General features: G+C 43.4%; 1 protein-coding gene across 8 annotated transcripts in view; it reads left to right on the top strand.

Moving 5' to 3' along the window:
- TIAM1 (TIAM Rac1 associated GEF 1) overlaps window positions 1-18,201 on the top strand; it is a 388,153-nt gene that overhangs the window by 173,455 nt on the left and 196,497 nt on the right. The window contains exon 1 of one of the 8 annotated variants that reach the window (XM_072806722.1): window positions 12,105-12,210. The exons of 5 other annotated variants lie outside the window; for them this stretch is intronic. The gene's annotated coding sequence lies outside the window, so the exon portion shown is untranslated. Of the gene's footprint in view, window positions 1-12,104; window positions 12,211-13,649; window positions 13,796-15,396; window positions 15,514-18,201 lie in introns of those variants that run through there. 2 more of the 8 variants (XM_072806717.1, XM_072806721.1) reach the window with 2 other exon arrangements.

Raw genomic sequence — 18,201 nt, 5'->3', positions numbered from 1 at the left:
CTACACCCATCATGAACTGATAACCCCCTAGATCAAGAGTCATGCATTCCTCTGACTGGGCTAGCCAGGTGCCCCTAAGATCTTTTGATCCAAGATAACCCATTGTTACCTTAGATGACAAAGTCATATATAAATTGGTACTTTTATCCCTCCAGATAATACCAGGGCATTAAAAGTATTTTAGTTCCTTTTCTTCCCACCTGGTGGATAGGATATTGTTATGGCCTATCTTTTTTCTCTTATATTATTTAAAATCTAAGATATTATTATTTTATCTCTGTTCCAGATGGTCTTTATTTCCACTCAGTGTAGAATTCTAGGTTGACAGTTATTTTCCTTGAACACTTAGGAGATAACAGCTCATCCTCTTCTGGCTTCTTTTGTTTCTGTTGAGAAGTCAGCTGGCAGCTCAGGGGATGCCTCTTTGGAGGTCATTAGTCTTCCTCTTCCTGCTTGTACGATCTTTCTCTTTGGCTTTTCCAGTTTTGCTGTGACATATATAGTTTAAGTATCTTCTTATTTTTTCTGTTTGGGGTTTGTAGGACTTCTGGAATCTGTGGATTGGTGTCTTTTGTGTATTTTGGGGAATTGCCAGCCTGTATCTCTTCTGCCTAATTCTCTGTTTTTCTACATATTAGACTTTCTCACTGCCTTCTCTCTGTCTTTGAGTTTCTCTTTCTCTGTTTTCCCTATTTTTGTCCTTCCATGCTTTATTTTGCCAATAGACTGAAAAGGAAATACTATTTTATTCACTCAGTGGTTGGTCTTTTAGGTTCTGCTATGTGCTAGGCACCATCCTTTGTAGTTTGGATGCTTCCATGAACAAAAGAGACAAAGATCCTTGTCTTTATGATTTATTATTAAATGAGAAACAATTGTTTATTAGTTGTATTAAATTCATAGTTAATAGACTTTCATTTTAATTAACTTAATGCTATAATATGCTAGAAGGTGATAGGTACTATCAAAAAAATGAAAAGAAGGGGTGCCTAGGTGGCTCAGATGGTTAAGTGTCTGTCTTTGGCTCTGGCTCGGTGATGATCTTAGGATCCTGGAATTGAGCCCCATGTCGGGCTCCTTGTTCAGTGGGGAGTCTGCTTCTCCCTCTCTCTCTGTCCCTTCCCCCTACTCATGCTCTCTCTTTCACTCTGCTTGCTCGTTCTCTCTCTCAAATAAATAAAATCTTTAAAAAAAAAAAAGAAAAGGAAAAGCAGAGCTGTTTTGGGGAAGGGGCAGCTTTTTTTTGAGTGGGGGAGTGGGGCCAGTTAGGATATAATCATGAGAAGATACCATTTGAATGAGGACTTAAAGATAATGGAATTAGCTCATTGCATATCTGGAATGTTCTAAAAAGAGGGAGTATGTCTGGAAAGTTCAGGGAACATCAGAGAAGCCAAGTGTGGTGGAAGTGGCAGGAGCAAGGGGAGAAGGAACAGGAGTTGATATGACAGGATTTGTAAGACCCTCCAGGGAGTTTGGTTTTTACCCCTTGATTGATCGAGGGTGGTATGATCTGATTTGCACATTAAAGGGACCCCTCTGGCTTCTGGGGTAAGATCAGACTGTGTAAAGAGGGGGACTTGTTAAGGAGTTTTGCTGTAGCCCAGCAAGAGAAGATGGTGGCTCAGAGTGTAGTGGCAACTGCAGGGGCGCTGAGAGTTGATTTGAATTTAGAGATCAAAAGGCATCTCTTCCTACCACTGGGGACGCTCCAGGAGAGCAAAGGGATTTGATAATGTAGAGGAGAGATAATTGCTGAAAAAATGTCCTTAAGTATAGGGAGGGGGGTCTAGTCATAGGACGAGGGATAGCTTTTAGATGGGATATGAATAGTTAGTTATCTGTGATCACAGGCTTGGAAGTTGTGGTAGTTCTATCCGATTGCTTCTGTTTTCTTGGAGATGTAGGACAAGAGATCGTCAGCTGAGAAAAAAAGCTGAGGAGAAATTATTGGGCATTTGGGATGAGAAGAGTAGATGGGAACTTCACAAAGAGGTAAATGGACTAGCAACTATGGTATGAGATCACCAGCTTCATTTAGGACAGACTTGACATCAATGGTCATTGAAAGTAAGACCAGTGGACTGTTCAGCTCTCTGGGTGCAGGTGCCAACCAGGTAGTTTGTTGGATCTCACCAGGTTGGTATCTTTGCCAAATGGATGTGACCCAGTGATAGAGGGACCAGGGAGTTAAGGAAGGAACACAGTGATAGGCTAGGGACGACTGTGTGGCAGCATGGCTGTGAGGGCCACTGAAAGGTGGGAGGGTGGTGGTTATTGGGTTTGAGATCTGACGGGGTTGGTCTGGACAAATGGGAGGTGGTGAGCTGAGAGTGGGATGCGTGATGTTGGCTGTATGGAGGGATCACTGGTCTTTCCCCCTTTTGGTTAACAAAAATGCTATTTTGGAGATTTAGTGTGCTGAGTCTTGAAAATTCTTAGTATAGGCCAAAAAGCCCATGTACTTGTGTATTATTGGAATAAATATATATTTTCCTCCGTGCTCCCTATTTCTCTTCTTGTTCGGGGTCTAGAAGGAAGTGGCAGAGGACTTTATTTCTGTAGTTTCAGGAGAGATCTCAGGCATGTGGGGTTTTGGTCATGCTTTCTGGTCTTGGTTATCATCACGAGGGTGTATTCAATCTAAGCCAACAAATATTTGAGAGTTGAGGTTGAGGATATACCACGGGCTCTCTTCTAGGCACCTAGGGTAGAGTTGGGAGAAAGATGGATCAAAATCCTTGACTGTGTGGGGCTTAGAGTCTAGTTGGGAAGAGAAACCATAAACAAGTAGTAAAATAAGAAAATTTTTAGTGTGTGTTTATAAGAGAAAAAATAAAGTAGGGAAGTGAGAAAGGAAATGTATTGGAGAAAGAGGTGGTAGGGATGGAGGTGTCTAGGAGGACCTCACTGAGAAGGTGATGGTGAACAGAGACCTCAAGTCCAGGGTCACATATTTACTCAGAATAAAGTCCCCATGGAAGCAAATAGTATGAGTTGGTGCACCAAGTCCTTATGAAAATAAAAGCCCATGTTAATGCCAAAGGCCAAGAATATTGTTTTCGGTTAATGAAATTGAGCCAGTAGGATCCATGTATGTGTCAATATGTAACTATGAGACTCTGGAAATGGGCAGTTCATTAACAACTCTACTAGACTTTTTTTGGGGTGGTGGTGGCATGGGCTGTCTGAGGGGGTGTTCCTTCAGGAAGTTGCTGCCCTCAGACCCAGCCAATCTGACTAATATTTGCCCAATGGAAAGTTATGTGGGCAAGGGATTGCAGCCATTCTTCAATGGACTGAGTTCATCTGTGGCCAGAGAAGAGAACAAAGGCTCTCAGGATGCAGGTCTTTGGCAGGAGCCACAAGTCTGAATCATAAGCCCGAGTCTACTGAGAAAGGTGTGTGAATTTGTTGGAGCAAGAAAAGTGAAAGCCAGAGATGGCTTGCCGTGGTCATGGCCAGCCCTCAGCAGGGATTCCGTTTGATGGGTTGGCATCTTTATGACCCAATGCTGAAGACTCCCTTTTTTCAGAAGCCAGACAGCTGGGAGTGGAAGGCTGAGCCTTGGTGTATCAGAGGATCCGGTGAAGTTTGTCAACCTGCTTGTGAGAGCCTACTCCACACCGACTGGTCGGTATGTGTAACTCTTGGCGCCTTGCCAGGAGTAGTGTGTCATCCTGTGAGTCACCTGCCATGTTTTATTGGAAGTCTGGGAGAGAGTGAGCAAAATTCTCTTCATTATGTATTCCTTTTGATTGTGAACCACCACTGTAAATAGTTGAGTATAAAATATCTCCACTATGGTTGAGATGGTTAATTATCTTGGTTCCAGGCCTTGAACTTGCCTATTGCAGAGGAACTTGGTTCTGCAAAAGGGCCCAGTGAATATGCTTATGAGATTCCTACACAGGCATTATGCATGTTCTTTGATTGTTACCCAATTTAACTTGCTCATCTTAGACACCTTGTTCATCATCTTTCTCAGATGGAGTGATGATTACCTGCCAGGAACTTCATGACAATCCCTGAAATATGTTGTTTGCCTGCTACATTTGGCCTTGAGAGAGGGACGAGATACCCCATGAGCAAGTGCAGGCTTTGGGGATCAGATTGAGCTCTCTGACTTGGTGAGCCCAGACCTGTGACTTCTAAAGGTGATGATAATAATCAAGTCACTTGCTAGCTGCCAAGACTGTAGGCCAGTCATAGCAATGAGATGAAGGAGGGCTGTGGTCCCAGCCTCAGAGAGACAGGTTGGAACTTCAGACCCTAACTCCTACTTGTCAAGCAGCTTTGGGCAGTTTGCTTAACCTATCTGTGCCTCAGTGTCTTTATCTGCACAATGGATCTAGTTATCATACTTTGTTGAGTTGTCATGGGGACCATGTACAAAAATGGATGAGCAGCCCTCAGCCCTGTGGTTCGCACAAAGTGCTCAGGAAATGTGATTCATCCTTGAGTAGTGTCACAAGCAGAATACTATTAAAACCCACTTTACAAATGAGACACTGGGACTTTACAAGTCTTAGGTGATGGACTTATGACCAGAAAAGGAATTTCTGGCCAGTTCAGGTCCGTTAAATGTGCAAAAGGTAGTTAAAATGTGAGCTATTCATGTATTCAGCTAACTTGAGTTTGGTTTATTTCTCACACTCTTATGGTGCTGGACTTATATTCAGCCCTTCAGGTTTCTTGATTTGCTTTGAAATTGGGAATGGGAACAGATTGGGGGAAGCCGATGTACAGCAAGGGATGTGGTGCACAGGTGTGACACCTGGCATACTGTGAATGCTTTGCCTGTGAAGAGGTGTGCCTCGTTTCATCTTTATAATTGGAAAAGATTTAATTTCATAGGTTAGACAATCCCATTTTATCTCTTACAATCAGAGAAAATCACTCTTTTAGGTATGTGATTAAGATCATGGTGATGTGACAGGGAGAACAGGCACATTTTAAAGCCGGTTAATGTGCTTAGAGTTTTGATTACTTTTGTTTTTTAGCAATATTTTGAAAAGCTATGTGTTCCTGAGCCAATAGGTTGAAAATAAAGTGTTGTTTTGAATCTTTTTTATTTTTTTAAGATTTTATTTATTTATTCATGAGAGACACACACAAAGAGAGAGAAAGAGAGAGAGAGGCAGAGACACAGGCAGAGGGAGAAGCAGGTTCCATGCAGGGAGCCCGACGTGGGACTCGATCCCCGATCTCCAGGATCAGGCCCTGGGCTGCAGGCGGCGCCAAACTGCTGAGCCACCCCGGCTGCCCTGTTTTGAATCTTTAAAAAAAAGTTGTGGCAAAGTCTATGTAACATTGAATTTGCCATTTTGACCAATTTTAAGTATACAGTTCCGTGACATTAATTAGATTCACAGTGTTGTGCAATGATCACTGCTGTCTGTGTCCCAGACTTTCTCACAACTCATACATCAGTGCTATAACCATGAAGCGGTGACTTCCCATCTCCCCTGCCCCCCAGCATTTGGCAACCTCTGGTTCCCTTTTGGTCTCTTTGGTTTTTTTTTTTTTTTTTTTCTGTTTTTTGTTTGTTTTTGTTTTTGTTTTGTTTTTAAAGATTTTATTTATTTATTTGAGAGAGAAAGAGCACACATGCAAGCATTGGGGGGCGGGGGGGCAGATGGAGAAACGGATTCCCCGCTGAGCAGGGAGCCCAATGTGGGGCTGGATCCCAGGACCCCGGGTTCATGACCAGAGCCAAAAGCAGACACTTAACCGACCAAGCCACCCAGGCGCCCCCTTTTGTTCTCTTTGAATGTGCCTATTCTAGATATTTCTTATAGGTGGAATCATACAATAGTTGTTCTTTTGGGTCTGACTTCATCATTTGGCACACTGTTTTCAGGGTTCATCCATTCCTTTTATTGGCTGAATATTCCTCTGTTGTATGGATGGGCCACATTTTGTACATCCACTCATCCGTTGCTGGACGTCTGGGTTGTTGACGCTTCTTGCCAATTGTGTGCAGTGCTGCAGTGCATATTCACATGCACGTGAAAAGATGCTATTTTGCTACATCTGACATGTTTTCATTTCTTGGGGAGAACTTGGAGGAGTCTTGTCTTTGGCCGGGGTGCTCGCATGAGCCCTCAGGCATGTAGGAATCCATCCACATCTCCCCCAGACTTACCCGCAGTCTTGCCTAGTCTAGCACTGTAATTTGTTGGGGGAGGATGCTGGCTGCTGGTGAATCAGACTGCCTTCAGCTGTCCTGGCTTGACTGCGTCCTCCTGCCCAGGTCTTTGAGCCTCTTATTTGCTCGTCTGGGACTGACCCAAGAAATTTTTCATGCACCCACTTATTTTTATTTGCTTATTAGTTTTCGATAGGCTCAATTTATATCATTTTTTAATTTACATGTGCCTTATGTACTGTGTTGGGGCCCAAAATTATGTATGCATCTACTGCATTTAATGTGTATTTTATGGATTTTTTTTGTCCTAGGAGGGGAATAATTGAGTTGGCAGGACATGCAGCAGATTTGTTTTAGTAGATATGGGTTCTAGACTGAATTTACCATTATTTTATTATGTGAGCCTGAGTCACTTAGCCCTTCTGACCTCAGATGGATGAGTGATTAATCAGAACCCCTTTTTACTTTTATGTATCTGGGTCTGTGACTCTTTATGTGTCTGTTGCCTACCCCAGATCACTTAATGTTTTGAGATGTAGGCTTGTTGTGTTTTCTGATTGAAAATACTCTTTGCAAGGGGTTCCCCTTTCTCCATACAGGTTGCTTCCTGAGTTGTTAATTTTAGCCATTTTGACTGTTGTGACGTGGTGTCTCGTAGTTTTGATTTGTACTTTCCTGATGCCGGGTGATGTTGAGCATTTTTTCATGTGTCTGTTGGCCATTTGTATGTCTTCTTAGGAAAAATGTCTGCTCATATCTTTTCATTTCTTGACTGGATTTTTTTGGTTATTATTATTATTATTATTTTTTTGGTGCTAAGTGAGATGTTCTTTATAGATTTTGGATACTAGCCCTTTATCTGATAAGACATTTACAGATATCTTCCCCTTCTCCTCCTACACTGTTGGTGGGAATGCAAACTGCTGCAGCGACTCTGGAAGACAGTATAGAAATTCCTCGAAAGGTTAAAAATAAAGCTACCCTACAGCCCAGCAATTGCATTACTGAGTATTTATCCAAAGTGTCAAACAGAATGATTCGAAGGGGCACCTGCACCCCAATGTTTATAGCAGCAATGTCCACAACAACCAAACTATGGAAAGAGCCCTGGTGTCATTGACAGATGAATGGATAAAGAAGATGTGGTACACACACATGCATGCACTGGACTATTACTCTGAGATCAAAACGAGTGAAATCCTGCCATTTGCAACCACGTGGATGGAACTAGAGTATATTATGCTAAGCAAAGTAAGTTCATCAGAGAAAGACAAGTGTCATATGATTTCACTCATATGTAGAATTTAAGTACCCAAACCGGTGAACATAGGGGAAGAGAGGGAAAAAAAATAAGATAAAAACAGAGAGGGAGATAAACCATAAGAGACACTGAACTCTAGGAAACAAACAAAGGGTTGCTGGAGTGGGGGTGGGTAGGGGATGGGGTAACTGGGTGATGGGTATGAAGGAGAGCATGTGATGTAATGAGCACTGGGTGTTGTATGCAACTGATGAATCACTAAATTCTACCTCTGGAGATAAAAAAAAAAAAAAGAAGAGACAAAGAAAATACTCTTTGCGTGTTGAATTTTTGTTGACATTAGAGAAAGTGGCAGCAAGTGCTCCTAGAGTCCATTAAATCTCATGTCGATGTTCTCAGAAAGGAAAGCACGAGTGGGTTCTCATTTGCATGTTTCCTCTGACATCAGAAGTCACCTAATTTTAATTGATTATGTGCCTGTCACTAGCAGAGGACTGCGTGAGATGTCAGGTGTTAGAAACACATCTACGGGCATGGTCCTTGTCACTTCACTGGTGTCTGGACGGTATTTCTATCCAGGACCAAAATAGCAATATCAACACAAACACCTCAAAAACATTTAGAACGCTAACCTGGTGGCTTATATACTTATTGGAAATTGTTTTTGTAGGGCCCCTTACCATTTGGATCAGCGCTTGTAACCCCATGGGTTGTCAGTAGGCCTTGATTTCAACTTCCCATTTTACTGAAAGGGAAGCCAAATGGCTTGCTATGAGTTATTTGTCTGGTTGTTGGCAGAGCCCGGATGTGAACAAGGCCTTATTTCACACCCTTACTTCTCCCTTGACGAAAGGAGGCCTCAGTGGGACTGCTTCTTGACCCCCAGTGGGAACACTCCCTGGGGGTTCTATGGAGGCCTGAAGGGTTATCCAGGCTGCACACTCTTCTTCAGCGAAAAGGCAGGATTGAAGAACTTATCTTCTTGTGTGAGTTATTCACACAATCGCGCTTTTAGTGCCAATAATAATTATTATTGTTTATTACTGCTGAGCAGAGAGGTGTCTAAAAGAGCCCACACCAGGGAAAACCCAGATGCTCTCGCCCCCACAAACCACATGTACCTCTTGTGCAAGGCTCACAGGGCCCTTGGCACCAACTGCCTCACTGTGTGTGTGGGCAGGACAGCATCTGGCCCCATATGGTTTCTTGCTAGTCAGTGTGCGAAGAGTTCATGGACTTTTCCTTTGGCCTCTTTGTTACTTTTATCCTTGGGTTGCACTTCCTTCCTTTCCCCCTTTTCCCTTCCAGTTACAAGCATGACTTCAGTTGTAAGTATGAGAGCCACCAGTGAATCCTGAAACTCTTGACTCGGGCATGTTTGATCAACGCTGTTGTGTAAGGAATTGTCATTTGGGGTCTTGAAAGCAATGGAATCATACATGGAAATCTATGATTGGAAGATAGAACCAGGAAGCCAGAGAATATTAAGTAGGATATTATCACATAAGAGTTGAGGAAATCGAAGCCTCTGGATTACAAGGAACTTGCTACACATTCAGTCTGTGGGTGTTCTGGATCTAGGTGGCATTTAAAGGCTGGAAGAGTGTTCTTGTCCTCTTCTTGACAGACTATATTTTTCAGGATTACTTCTGCTCATTTGTTAGGCATTCAGTTTTCAGAGGGAGAAAACTGTTCAAAGTCACTAAGTTTGGCTGGTGCAAGGTTTATTATTAATTTACTTATAGATTTTATTTATTTATTAGAGACACAGAGAGAGAGGCAGAGACACAGGCAGAGGGAGCAGCAGGCACCCTGCGGGGAGCCTGATGTAGGACTCGATCCCAGGACCCCAGGATCATGACCTGAGCCAAAGGCAGGAGCACAATCACTGAGCCATCCAGGTGTCCCTATTGGTGCAAGGTTTAATTTTAAGTTGTAAAACATCTTGGTGCCAAATCAAATTTAACGAGGGTCTGCACTTGAAGGCGTTGTCTAAAAGGATGAACCTCAGTTGTTCTCTCAGAGAGAAGTACGGGTTGGTTTTGGGGTGAGTCAAGGGTTTTAAACATGTCAGTATTCTTGGTAATCCTCGGACCACCAAGCACAGGGTGGGGTGGTGGTGGGATGGATCCATATACTTCTAATCTGTTTCAAATGTAAAAACTTGATTTTGGCAACCAGTCAGTAGCCAACCATAAAATGTATTCATAAAAAAGCTTCTGAATTTCCTTAGCAATACCGTATAATTAACGGGATCCGGATTTGGATCTGCAATGACGCTGGGAAGTCATCTTTTTGGATTCCTATCATCTGTATTAATCAACACCCCTGTTGGACTTCACCTACCTTGAGGAGGAGAATTCTCTTTTTCATTGGCTTTGCTGTTGGTTTGCTGTTGCTAGGTGACATAGGTGACATAGGTGATGGCGGGTTGACATGGGCACTTGTTTGCCTTGTTCCTGGGAACCCACCTTCCCACTGTCTTTGTGGGAAAGGTGGGGAGGTAAGCTCCTTTGCAGGAGCTGGCGTCAAATTCTTAGACCTTGTCAGCTAGGTGGATGGCAACACTTTTTTCTATTAAGCTGCCCTGATTTTTGATCAAGTTGGTTCTGAAGACCCTTGAACAGAAATCCAGAAGAGCCTTCCTTAAGGGGTTTGTGTCATTGAGAACACAATTTGAAAGGAATTTTAAAAGTTAGCTATTGTAGGTCAAATTTATAAAACAGCAAGATAAAGCCTGAATTAAAATCTATGGGGAAAATAAATAAACTCTCCTTTTTTTTTTTTTTTTGTTTCTGAGCATCAATTCAACTGATAAAGGGAGAGCTGTTTGACCCTTTTTGCATTTTCCCCTACATACCAAATGTTGTTTTCCAACATATATTTATTTATTCATTATGTGGGCTTATATCTGTGTGGCTAGCTCTTGTGTAAATATCCATGACCAGTACAAATACCTAATGAGGGTGTCATGGCTTAGAGTTTTTCAAAATATTTTTACATAAATCTTTTTATTTGTGGGTAGAGTTTGATTATTTTCATAACTCTGTCCCCCAAGTTTAGCCTGATCTTGGGAAATTTGTTAAAAACAAAAGTCAGCCGTGCTCCCTCTACTGGTTGCATTTCTTTGTAACAGCAACACTGTACATTTGTGATTAAGTTCATTGCTTCTGGTGGGACTCAACTCATAAGCTTTTAAAAAGCATGACTAGTGGCATTCGGTGCTGCAGGTAAAGAAGCTGGTGACATAACGAGGGACTTCCCATTTGCATAGGGGTGTGTAGAGGGGACCCACGACCTGGCCTCCTTCCTTCCTTCCTTTCTTCCTTCCTTCCTTCTTTTGATGCCAAGAGCAGCTCAGCTCCCTCGTAAGGCTGGTGGCCACTGCCTGAGGACCTCTTGGGTTCTGATGCTGTAGGCTTTCTCCTGTGTCGAGTGTTTTGCAATCTGCCAGCCACTAAGTGAAACCAGCAGGTTTTCTGTGTGCTCCCAGGTTGTTCAGACTATTGAACTCCGGGTGCCCTGTGGTTCTCTCCAGAAGCAACTATAGGAGAGTCTTTATTTAACTGGCCTGAGAGATAGGCAATGAGGTGAGGACCGATTCTGTTCTGCCAACATGCACTTAATCGCATACCTACCATCTGTGAGGCTCCAAGGCACTTCAAGGGGAGCAAACCCACCATCCTGTGCCCTGTTTTGAGAAACGCTGAGCAACAAGGACAAGGCTCGTCTCCCCCTCCAAGCGGAAATGAAGTCCTATTAGAAAGGAGGGAAAAAAAGCACAAGTGGCATTCTGGAGTTAAAAGAAACACGTCTTAGGTAATGACAAGGCCAGAAGACTTGTAGAAAAGATGTCCTCACTTTTGTAGGTCCTCACCCTGACTGGTAGACGCAGTGGTGCTTGCATCGTTTTTTCCTGTAAGTGATTTGTAACTTTCTTCTCGATAAGCCGTAATGAGATTAAACATCCTTCCTGTTCTCAATGGAGCATCTCCAGCTAAAGACTATCAATGGAGAAATGACTCTGGTGGCTGTGATAAGCCTGCCTGTCTGTGTATCTTTCACATCTCTTTCACAGCCCCTACCCTGCCTCCTCCCCCCAGATGTGCTATCTGTGATTCCAAAGCTGATACCCCAGCCTTATGTCATCCTCCTCCCCACCCCCTTCTTGATTATTTCCATCCAAATGTAATGCAGGCCCTTAGCCTCGTGAGGGCATGGGCCTGAGGCTGTGTCCCGTGCCCCCCAGTGCTTCTTTACTGCTTCAGACTCCAGTGCCCACTCTCTCCGGATCCCTCACAGGTGGTCCAGCCATCAGATGCTGCAGGGCCGAAAAGGAGGAGGAATGCTCTTCTGTATCCTTGCAAGTCCCTGGAGAGTCTCTTCCTGATGCTGAGGATTATATGTGGAATGAATAAATTCAGTGACTGTTGGTAGTGAAACCTGTCTCCCAGGGCTTCTCATTAGCCAGCAGTATTGGCATTTGGGGGCTGGATAATTCTTTGTTGGGGGAAGCTTTCCCCGTGCCGCACCTGTGTCTTTTGCCTACGAGATGCCAGTAGCTCCCCCAGGTTGTGACAACCGAGAATGTCTTCACTACTGTCGAGTGTTCCCATTGGGCAGAGTCGCCTCCTGCTAAGGACCGATGCTGATTTCACACACCCCATCTCTTCATTCTGCTCCTTCACAGTTCTCCGTGGGCCTTCTTTTGTTCATTTGCTTCATTCACTTAACAAATAGGTACCAATTTTCTACTTACGCCAGCCTCTGCACAAGGTCCTTGGACTATAAAGATAAGGTAGGCATCTCCTTCATGTTCGTATATATATATCTATAAGTCAATTTTGAACGTATCACGGTTTCCACGTTTTGTGTTTTATCATTATTGTCTTGAAAGTTCCCTTTTCTGAATGTTACTCCCAGCCTACAACTCTGGCGGGCGATCGAGAGTAATTAGGACTTCTTGAATGAATGTTATGTTTCTGTTTCTGTAGCCTGGGTCTTTGAGGAAAGCCCCTTGCAGTGTGGGTCGTATCCTTGGCTTTGACAGAGCCATTAACCTTGTAAAATGATAATGCTCTATTAATCTATCAATTTCATCCATGAATGCTTCAACTGTTACAGATATGGCCTCCACTTATCATTCCTTATTTCCATTTTCCTGTATTGTGATTTCTTCATTTTCTTTAACCAGCCACCTGAGGCTTCATTTAACATGTGTGGTCATTTTTTAGTTTCATTTAATGAAACTTCTGTTTTGGAACCAAGGTCAGGCCTAGCGAAGGGATGATCATTGGATTACTTTTGGGTGGACTTTTAAGTTAGCAAGTGTCCGTTAGAATGCTCAAAACTGTGGTATGAATATTGCTTATGGGAAATCAGGTTTACGGCAGCTATTTTTCTAGGGGGAGAGAAAGGGGGATATATTTCAGGGAGGCGTTTACAGATGGCTCCCACTATGTTGGTAATTTTAATTTTTTTTTTTTTGCCACGTGATGGATGCTTGAGGGTTCGCTATATGATTTTCAAATATACTTTTGCATGTCTGAAATATCTTGTAGTAAGTTTTCAAGGAAACATAGCCAGTTAAACGTTTGCTTTTCAGTTTTTCTATCTCCCATTCTATTTAAGGAGATGTGTGGGAATTAGGTGCCTACCGGCTAACCTACCCACATTCCTGCCTGTGCAGAGGGGGCACCTTGCAATTACTTAAGATTTTTAGCTAGTTATTTATTTATTTATTTATTTATTTATTTATTTATTTATTTATTTATTTATTTATTATTTTTTAAAGGATTTTAAAAAATAGAGACATAGAGAAGCAGAGACATAGGCAGAGGCTCCCCTTTTGGGAGCCCGATGTGGGATCACACCCTGAGCTGAAGGTAGCCGCTCAACCACTGAGCCACCCAAGTGTCCTGATTTCTAGCCTTTTAAATCAAAAAAGAGACACTGCCTTCTTGCCCTGTGCTGGGCTGAAAAACATGTGACAGCGACTTAGGCTTTCAGCAGGGCGACCAGATTCATCTGTAAAATGGTTCAGGTCTGTTAGGAATAAATTTCCCTTAAGGTCGTGGGGGAGCCCAGCGCTGGGACCCTCGCGTGACAGCCCGCCCCGAGTTCTTGGTCTTGGGGACGCCAAGGGGAGATTTAGATTGGGGAAGGAGGTGGAGAGGAGAGAGGAGGGAGGCGACGGTGGGTGGGGAGGAGCGACAATCCCTCTCCAACACACCCAAATGACCAGATTCATCACAGCACGAAACTTCACAAGTTACGCCCACTCCCTCCGCCGGGAGCCGGGGAAGGCTGCTGCTTCCTCATTTCTGTTACTGGAAGTTTGGAGATGTGCGCAGGCCGGCAGCATGTGCGCCTCGCGGAGCAGGGTGAGCCCATTAATTTCAAGCCCATTTCCATCGCCGAGTTTCTTTGTGTTGGGTGGTGAGGGCGTGCAGCCCAGGTGGCTGTGGCTGGGGAGAGGCTGCTGGGCACCCCCACCCTCGAGCTCGGTAGGGGTTGGGGGACCTGTGCGCCCCGAGCCCGGAGCCCTGCAGGATGGGTGAGCTGGGGCTCCGGGCTGCGCTGTGGCCCCCCGGGGGCGCCATCCGTGTGCATTCTGGCCCCGGGGTGAAGGGTGGGGGCTTGCGAGCCCTGCCCCTCTCCCCCCTGGCTGTCCGAATGCGGGGATCCTAAGGGGTGCGGCGGGAGGGAGGCTGCGGGGTCAGGTTACCCACCAGAGGCGCGTCCTGTCCCCGTCCTGTCCCCGCCGTCCGGCTGCACGGTCTGTAATCACAGGTCATTGCCCTCCAGAATGAGTCCCAGGGAAGGCTTGGGATTCAGTATTTCCGCAGGAATGTTCTGAAGCTGGGCGCCCGACAGCCTCCTGGGTCACTATGGGAATCCTAGAGGGAGGCACCAGACGGCTTGGGTTTCTCATTAATGTTGTGTCTGATTTAGTTCAGCCCAAGGGGACTTCCTAGCTCGTGAGGTGTTATTTGTGCATCTGGAACTTTTTGGAAAATACTCCTTTCTCTCTGGCAGCTGCTTTATCTCCAGGTCGATTGCCTAAGTCAGATTTGGGCGGGGTGGGGAGAGGAAGTTTGGGTGGAGGCTGGCACCCGGGGTTGGGATCATTCATTGCAAGTGACGCTTAATATACGTTCCAGCCAGTGATAAACTTGGCCAAAGGTAAAGTTTCTTGCAAATATTCTTTAGGTTTTATTAGAAGCCCCTCTCAGAGGTTGTGGTATTTGCTCACCGCATGGGGGTCCAGCGGAGGCTTTTGGGCTATTTTACCTGTTTCACCTATTTTATATCCGCTCAACAGGTTAGTACAGAGCAGTGGGAGCTCTCTCTGTGTGTGTTTTGTAAGCTAATCCTTCATAGGAATTTTTAGAGAATTGTTTTATTTTTAGGGCACCTTTAGGGAGGTGAAGAAATGTGTGGCCGTTACTAGGTTTATAGAAAGCCAGATTTCATTTTATAGGTGTTTCTTCCCAGATCTGGGGTGGGTGCAATTAGGAAGATGTTAAGGGCTGATTTTATTATCTTCCTGTTATCAGAATAGGACAGCCTGGCTTTCCTGAGGCACATTCCCCTTGAACTTTGGGGTCAGAGGACAGGTTGCTGTGGCCATACTTTTACTTAGTTTGCTTTCACCTTCCAGCTTCCCTGAAGTTAGTGAGACAGAAGCTAAAATGAAATGACTTTTAAACCAAAGCAGACACGTTCCAAGGAAGAATAACAGGTTGCGTGGTCCAGGCGGTCACAACTGCCAGAGCCTTGTTCTAGCTCCTTGAGGACTCAAGAAAGAACATGGCAAGCAGATGTGAACTTGATGCTGACATCAAGTGTGTGACCGGCCTCCCCCACCCCCAAGAAGCCTACTGTAGCAACTCACTCAACAGGAAAGACAACCAAATTGGATCTCGTGATAGTGCTGGTGAAGCTGACTAATAGACCCTTGCTCACATGGAGTTTTATGGAACAATAATCCTTAGCCAGAGAAAGGGAGTATATTATTCATAAAGGTATTTAGACATTGTCACATGGGACTGTTTCATGCAGACATCGGAAATTGGATTAATTCTACTATATGAATTAGGTAGGTGTGAGAGAATGTTATATATTTTTTTTCTCAAGGTCTCCTTACTTTCTAACAAATAAACTGGTTTGGCTCTGAATTTTTTGTTTTTGAAGTTGCAGATGCGATTTGTTTGATAGAAATAGGGGCATTAAGATGATCTTGTTTTAGTAACTAGTTTTTTATAGGAGTTTTCCTGTTTCGTGTATATTTTAAAATTTATTGGTTGCACATAGTATCGTTTTATAATATTTTAAAAGACTGTAGAAATGTTTCCTTTTTCTTTTCTTTTCTTTTCTTTTCTTTCTTTTCTTTTTCTTTTCTTTTCTTTCTTTTCTTTTCTTCTTTTCTTTTCTTTTCTTTTCTTTTTCTCTTTCCTTCTTTTCTCTTCTTTTCTTTTTCTTTTTCTTTTTTTTTTTAGAGGGAGAGTGAGAATCTTAAGCAGGCTTCACCCCCAATGTGGGGCTCGGTCCCAGGACCCTGAGATCATGAACTGAGCTGAAATCAAGAGTCAGATGCTTTAACTGACTGAGCCCTCCAGGCCCCCCTTGAAATGTTTCCTTTTTTCATTCCTGGCATTGGTTATTTGTGCTTTTCTTCCCCTTGATCAGTCTTGCTAACTTATTATCAATTTTATTGGCATTTGGAAGAACCAGTTTTGGTTTTTGTATTTTAAATGAAACAAAAACACTGCCTCCTTTCTTAAGTTTACATGCATTTGAAAAGTCCTGTGCTGTGGAACACTGTCAAAAAAGATTTTAAGAGCCTTTAAAACTAAGTAACCGAGTCTCCTAGCTGTAGGGAGGCAGATATTATGTATTTATTTATGTGTCTTTGAAATAATGTTTCTAGGTTTTATTAAAATATATCTTGTGCTCTTGGGTATCATACACAGTGGATCACATTGTTCTAAGGTGGGTTTTGTATATTCACTGGGGCACACCCTGTGAAATTGTTTTGGAAACATCTAGCTAGAATTTCCATAAGATTTACTGGTAATTTAATGTGAATTGTAGGTGCTTTCAACCTACTTGACAATACAGATTTACTTTGTACTGGGGCAAGCAAATTTGCTGTAATGACTGAGGAAGAAAGTTTCATTTTGGTTCATATTTAATGCATGAGTCTTGGCATTTTAATGTTTTCTCAGAAAATCATTCTGAGTTTGTGACAGTGTAAGAACAAGAACTGTAGACTCAGAAAGAACTGGATCTGAATCCTTTTTGCCTTTTTTTTTTTAAAGTTTATTTATTTAAATAATCCCTACATCCAGTCTGGGGCTCGAACTCATGACCCGGACATTGAGAGCTGCATGCTCTACTGACTGAGCCAGCCAGGCGCCCCTGGATCTGAATTCTTGCTCAGCTACTTTTAGCTCTAAAATTGCCTAACCCCTCTGAGCTTACATTTCCACCTCTTGTGAGATGGAAATAATGAAAACTGCTTAGGGGCTGTGATGAGATCTTTCTTTCTTTCTTTCTTTCTTTCTTTCTTTCTTTCTTTCTTTCTTTCTTTCTTTCTTTCTTTCTTTCTTTCTTTCTTCTTTCTTCTTTCCTCTTCTCTCTTTCTTGCTTCTTTTTTAAAGATTTATTTATTATTTACAGAGAAATAATGTGCGCAGGTACAAGTGAGTGGTGTGTGGGGTGGGGGAGAGGGAGAGGGAGAGTCCTCCAGCAGATTCCCTGCTGAGTTCAGGGCTCAGCTCATGACTTGAGCTGAAATCAAGAGTCAGACTCTTAACGGGCTGAGCCACCCAGCACCCCTGTTGGGAGATTTCTACATGAGTATTTATGGAAGACGCCTGTCTTGTGATTTGGAACAAAGTAGACACTTAATAAGTTATAGTACATTGTGTGTTTCCCCTCCTGCCCTTTCTGGTTATACTTCCAACCTCACAACTTCTCTCAGTGCCTTCCTCCCAGACCTGTGAAAGGTTATTTCAACAGAATAAAACAAAACCACTTCTCCCATCTGTTCTGTCTTCATTATGGGCAGATGGGTTATTGGGATCACTCTCCATATTTTCAGTACTTGCATCTTATTATCCTAGTTGATCAGTGGTATACTGGCTGTATATTTTTTACACTCCGATTTTTGCCTTACCTTCCTGGGATGATGATTATTTTTTCTTCAGTGTATCTCACTTCCTCGAGGGTCCCACTGTTTTATTATTTCCTTCCTTCCTTCTTCCCTCCCTCCCTCCCTCCCTCCCCCTTCTCTTCCTTTGTAGAACTGAAAGGAGTACACAACTCGAAATGTGGCCAAGCTTGAGATGTAAGTTAGTGGAGTTGTTTCTATGAAGGCAGAGTTTGTTAGATTTAGTTATTCCAGAACTCCAGTTACTCTGGAAAAGACGCTCAACATCACTTATCATCAGGGAAATGCAAATCAAAACTGCAATGACACACCACCGTCTCACAAGGCAAAAGTCCAGAAATAACAAGTGTTAGGCTGTGGGGCAAAGGGAACCCCCGTGCACGGTTGGTAGGAACGTAAACTGGGTGACAGATAGTACTGGTGATATCCATATCTGTTCTCTATCGCCATTGCATTCAAAAAGAATGCTTTTTGCAGAGCTGAAAGTTCTTGGTACTTGGGGGGAAGCTTTGGATTGTTTGATGCTATGGCTGACCTCATAACCAAGAAGGGAAATGAGAAGCATGGGGTGGAGGCCGTTGGCTGGGTAATCTTCCTCCACAAAGGAATATG

This window comes from Canis lupus, chromosome 30 (assembly GCF_048164855.1).
Source record: "Canis lupus baileyi chromosome 30, mCanLup2.hap1, whole genome shotgun sequence".
Taxonomy (NCBI): Eukaryota; Metazoa; Chordata; class Mammalia; order Carnivora; family Canidae; genus Canis; species Canis lupus.
This window is presented reverse-complemented; position numbering and strand designations above follow the sequence as displayed.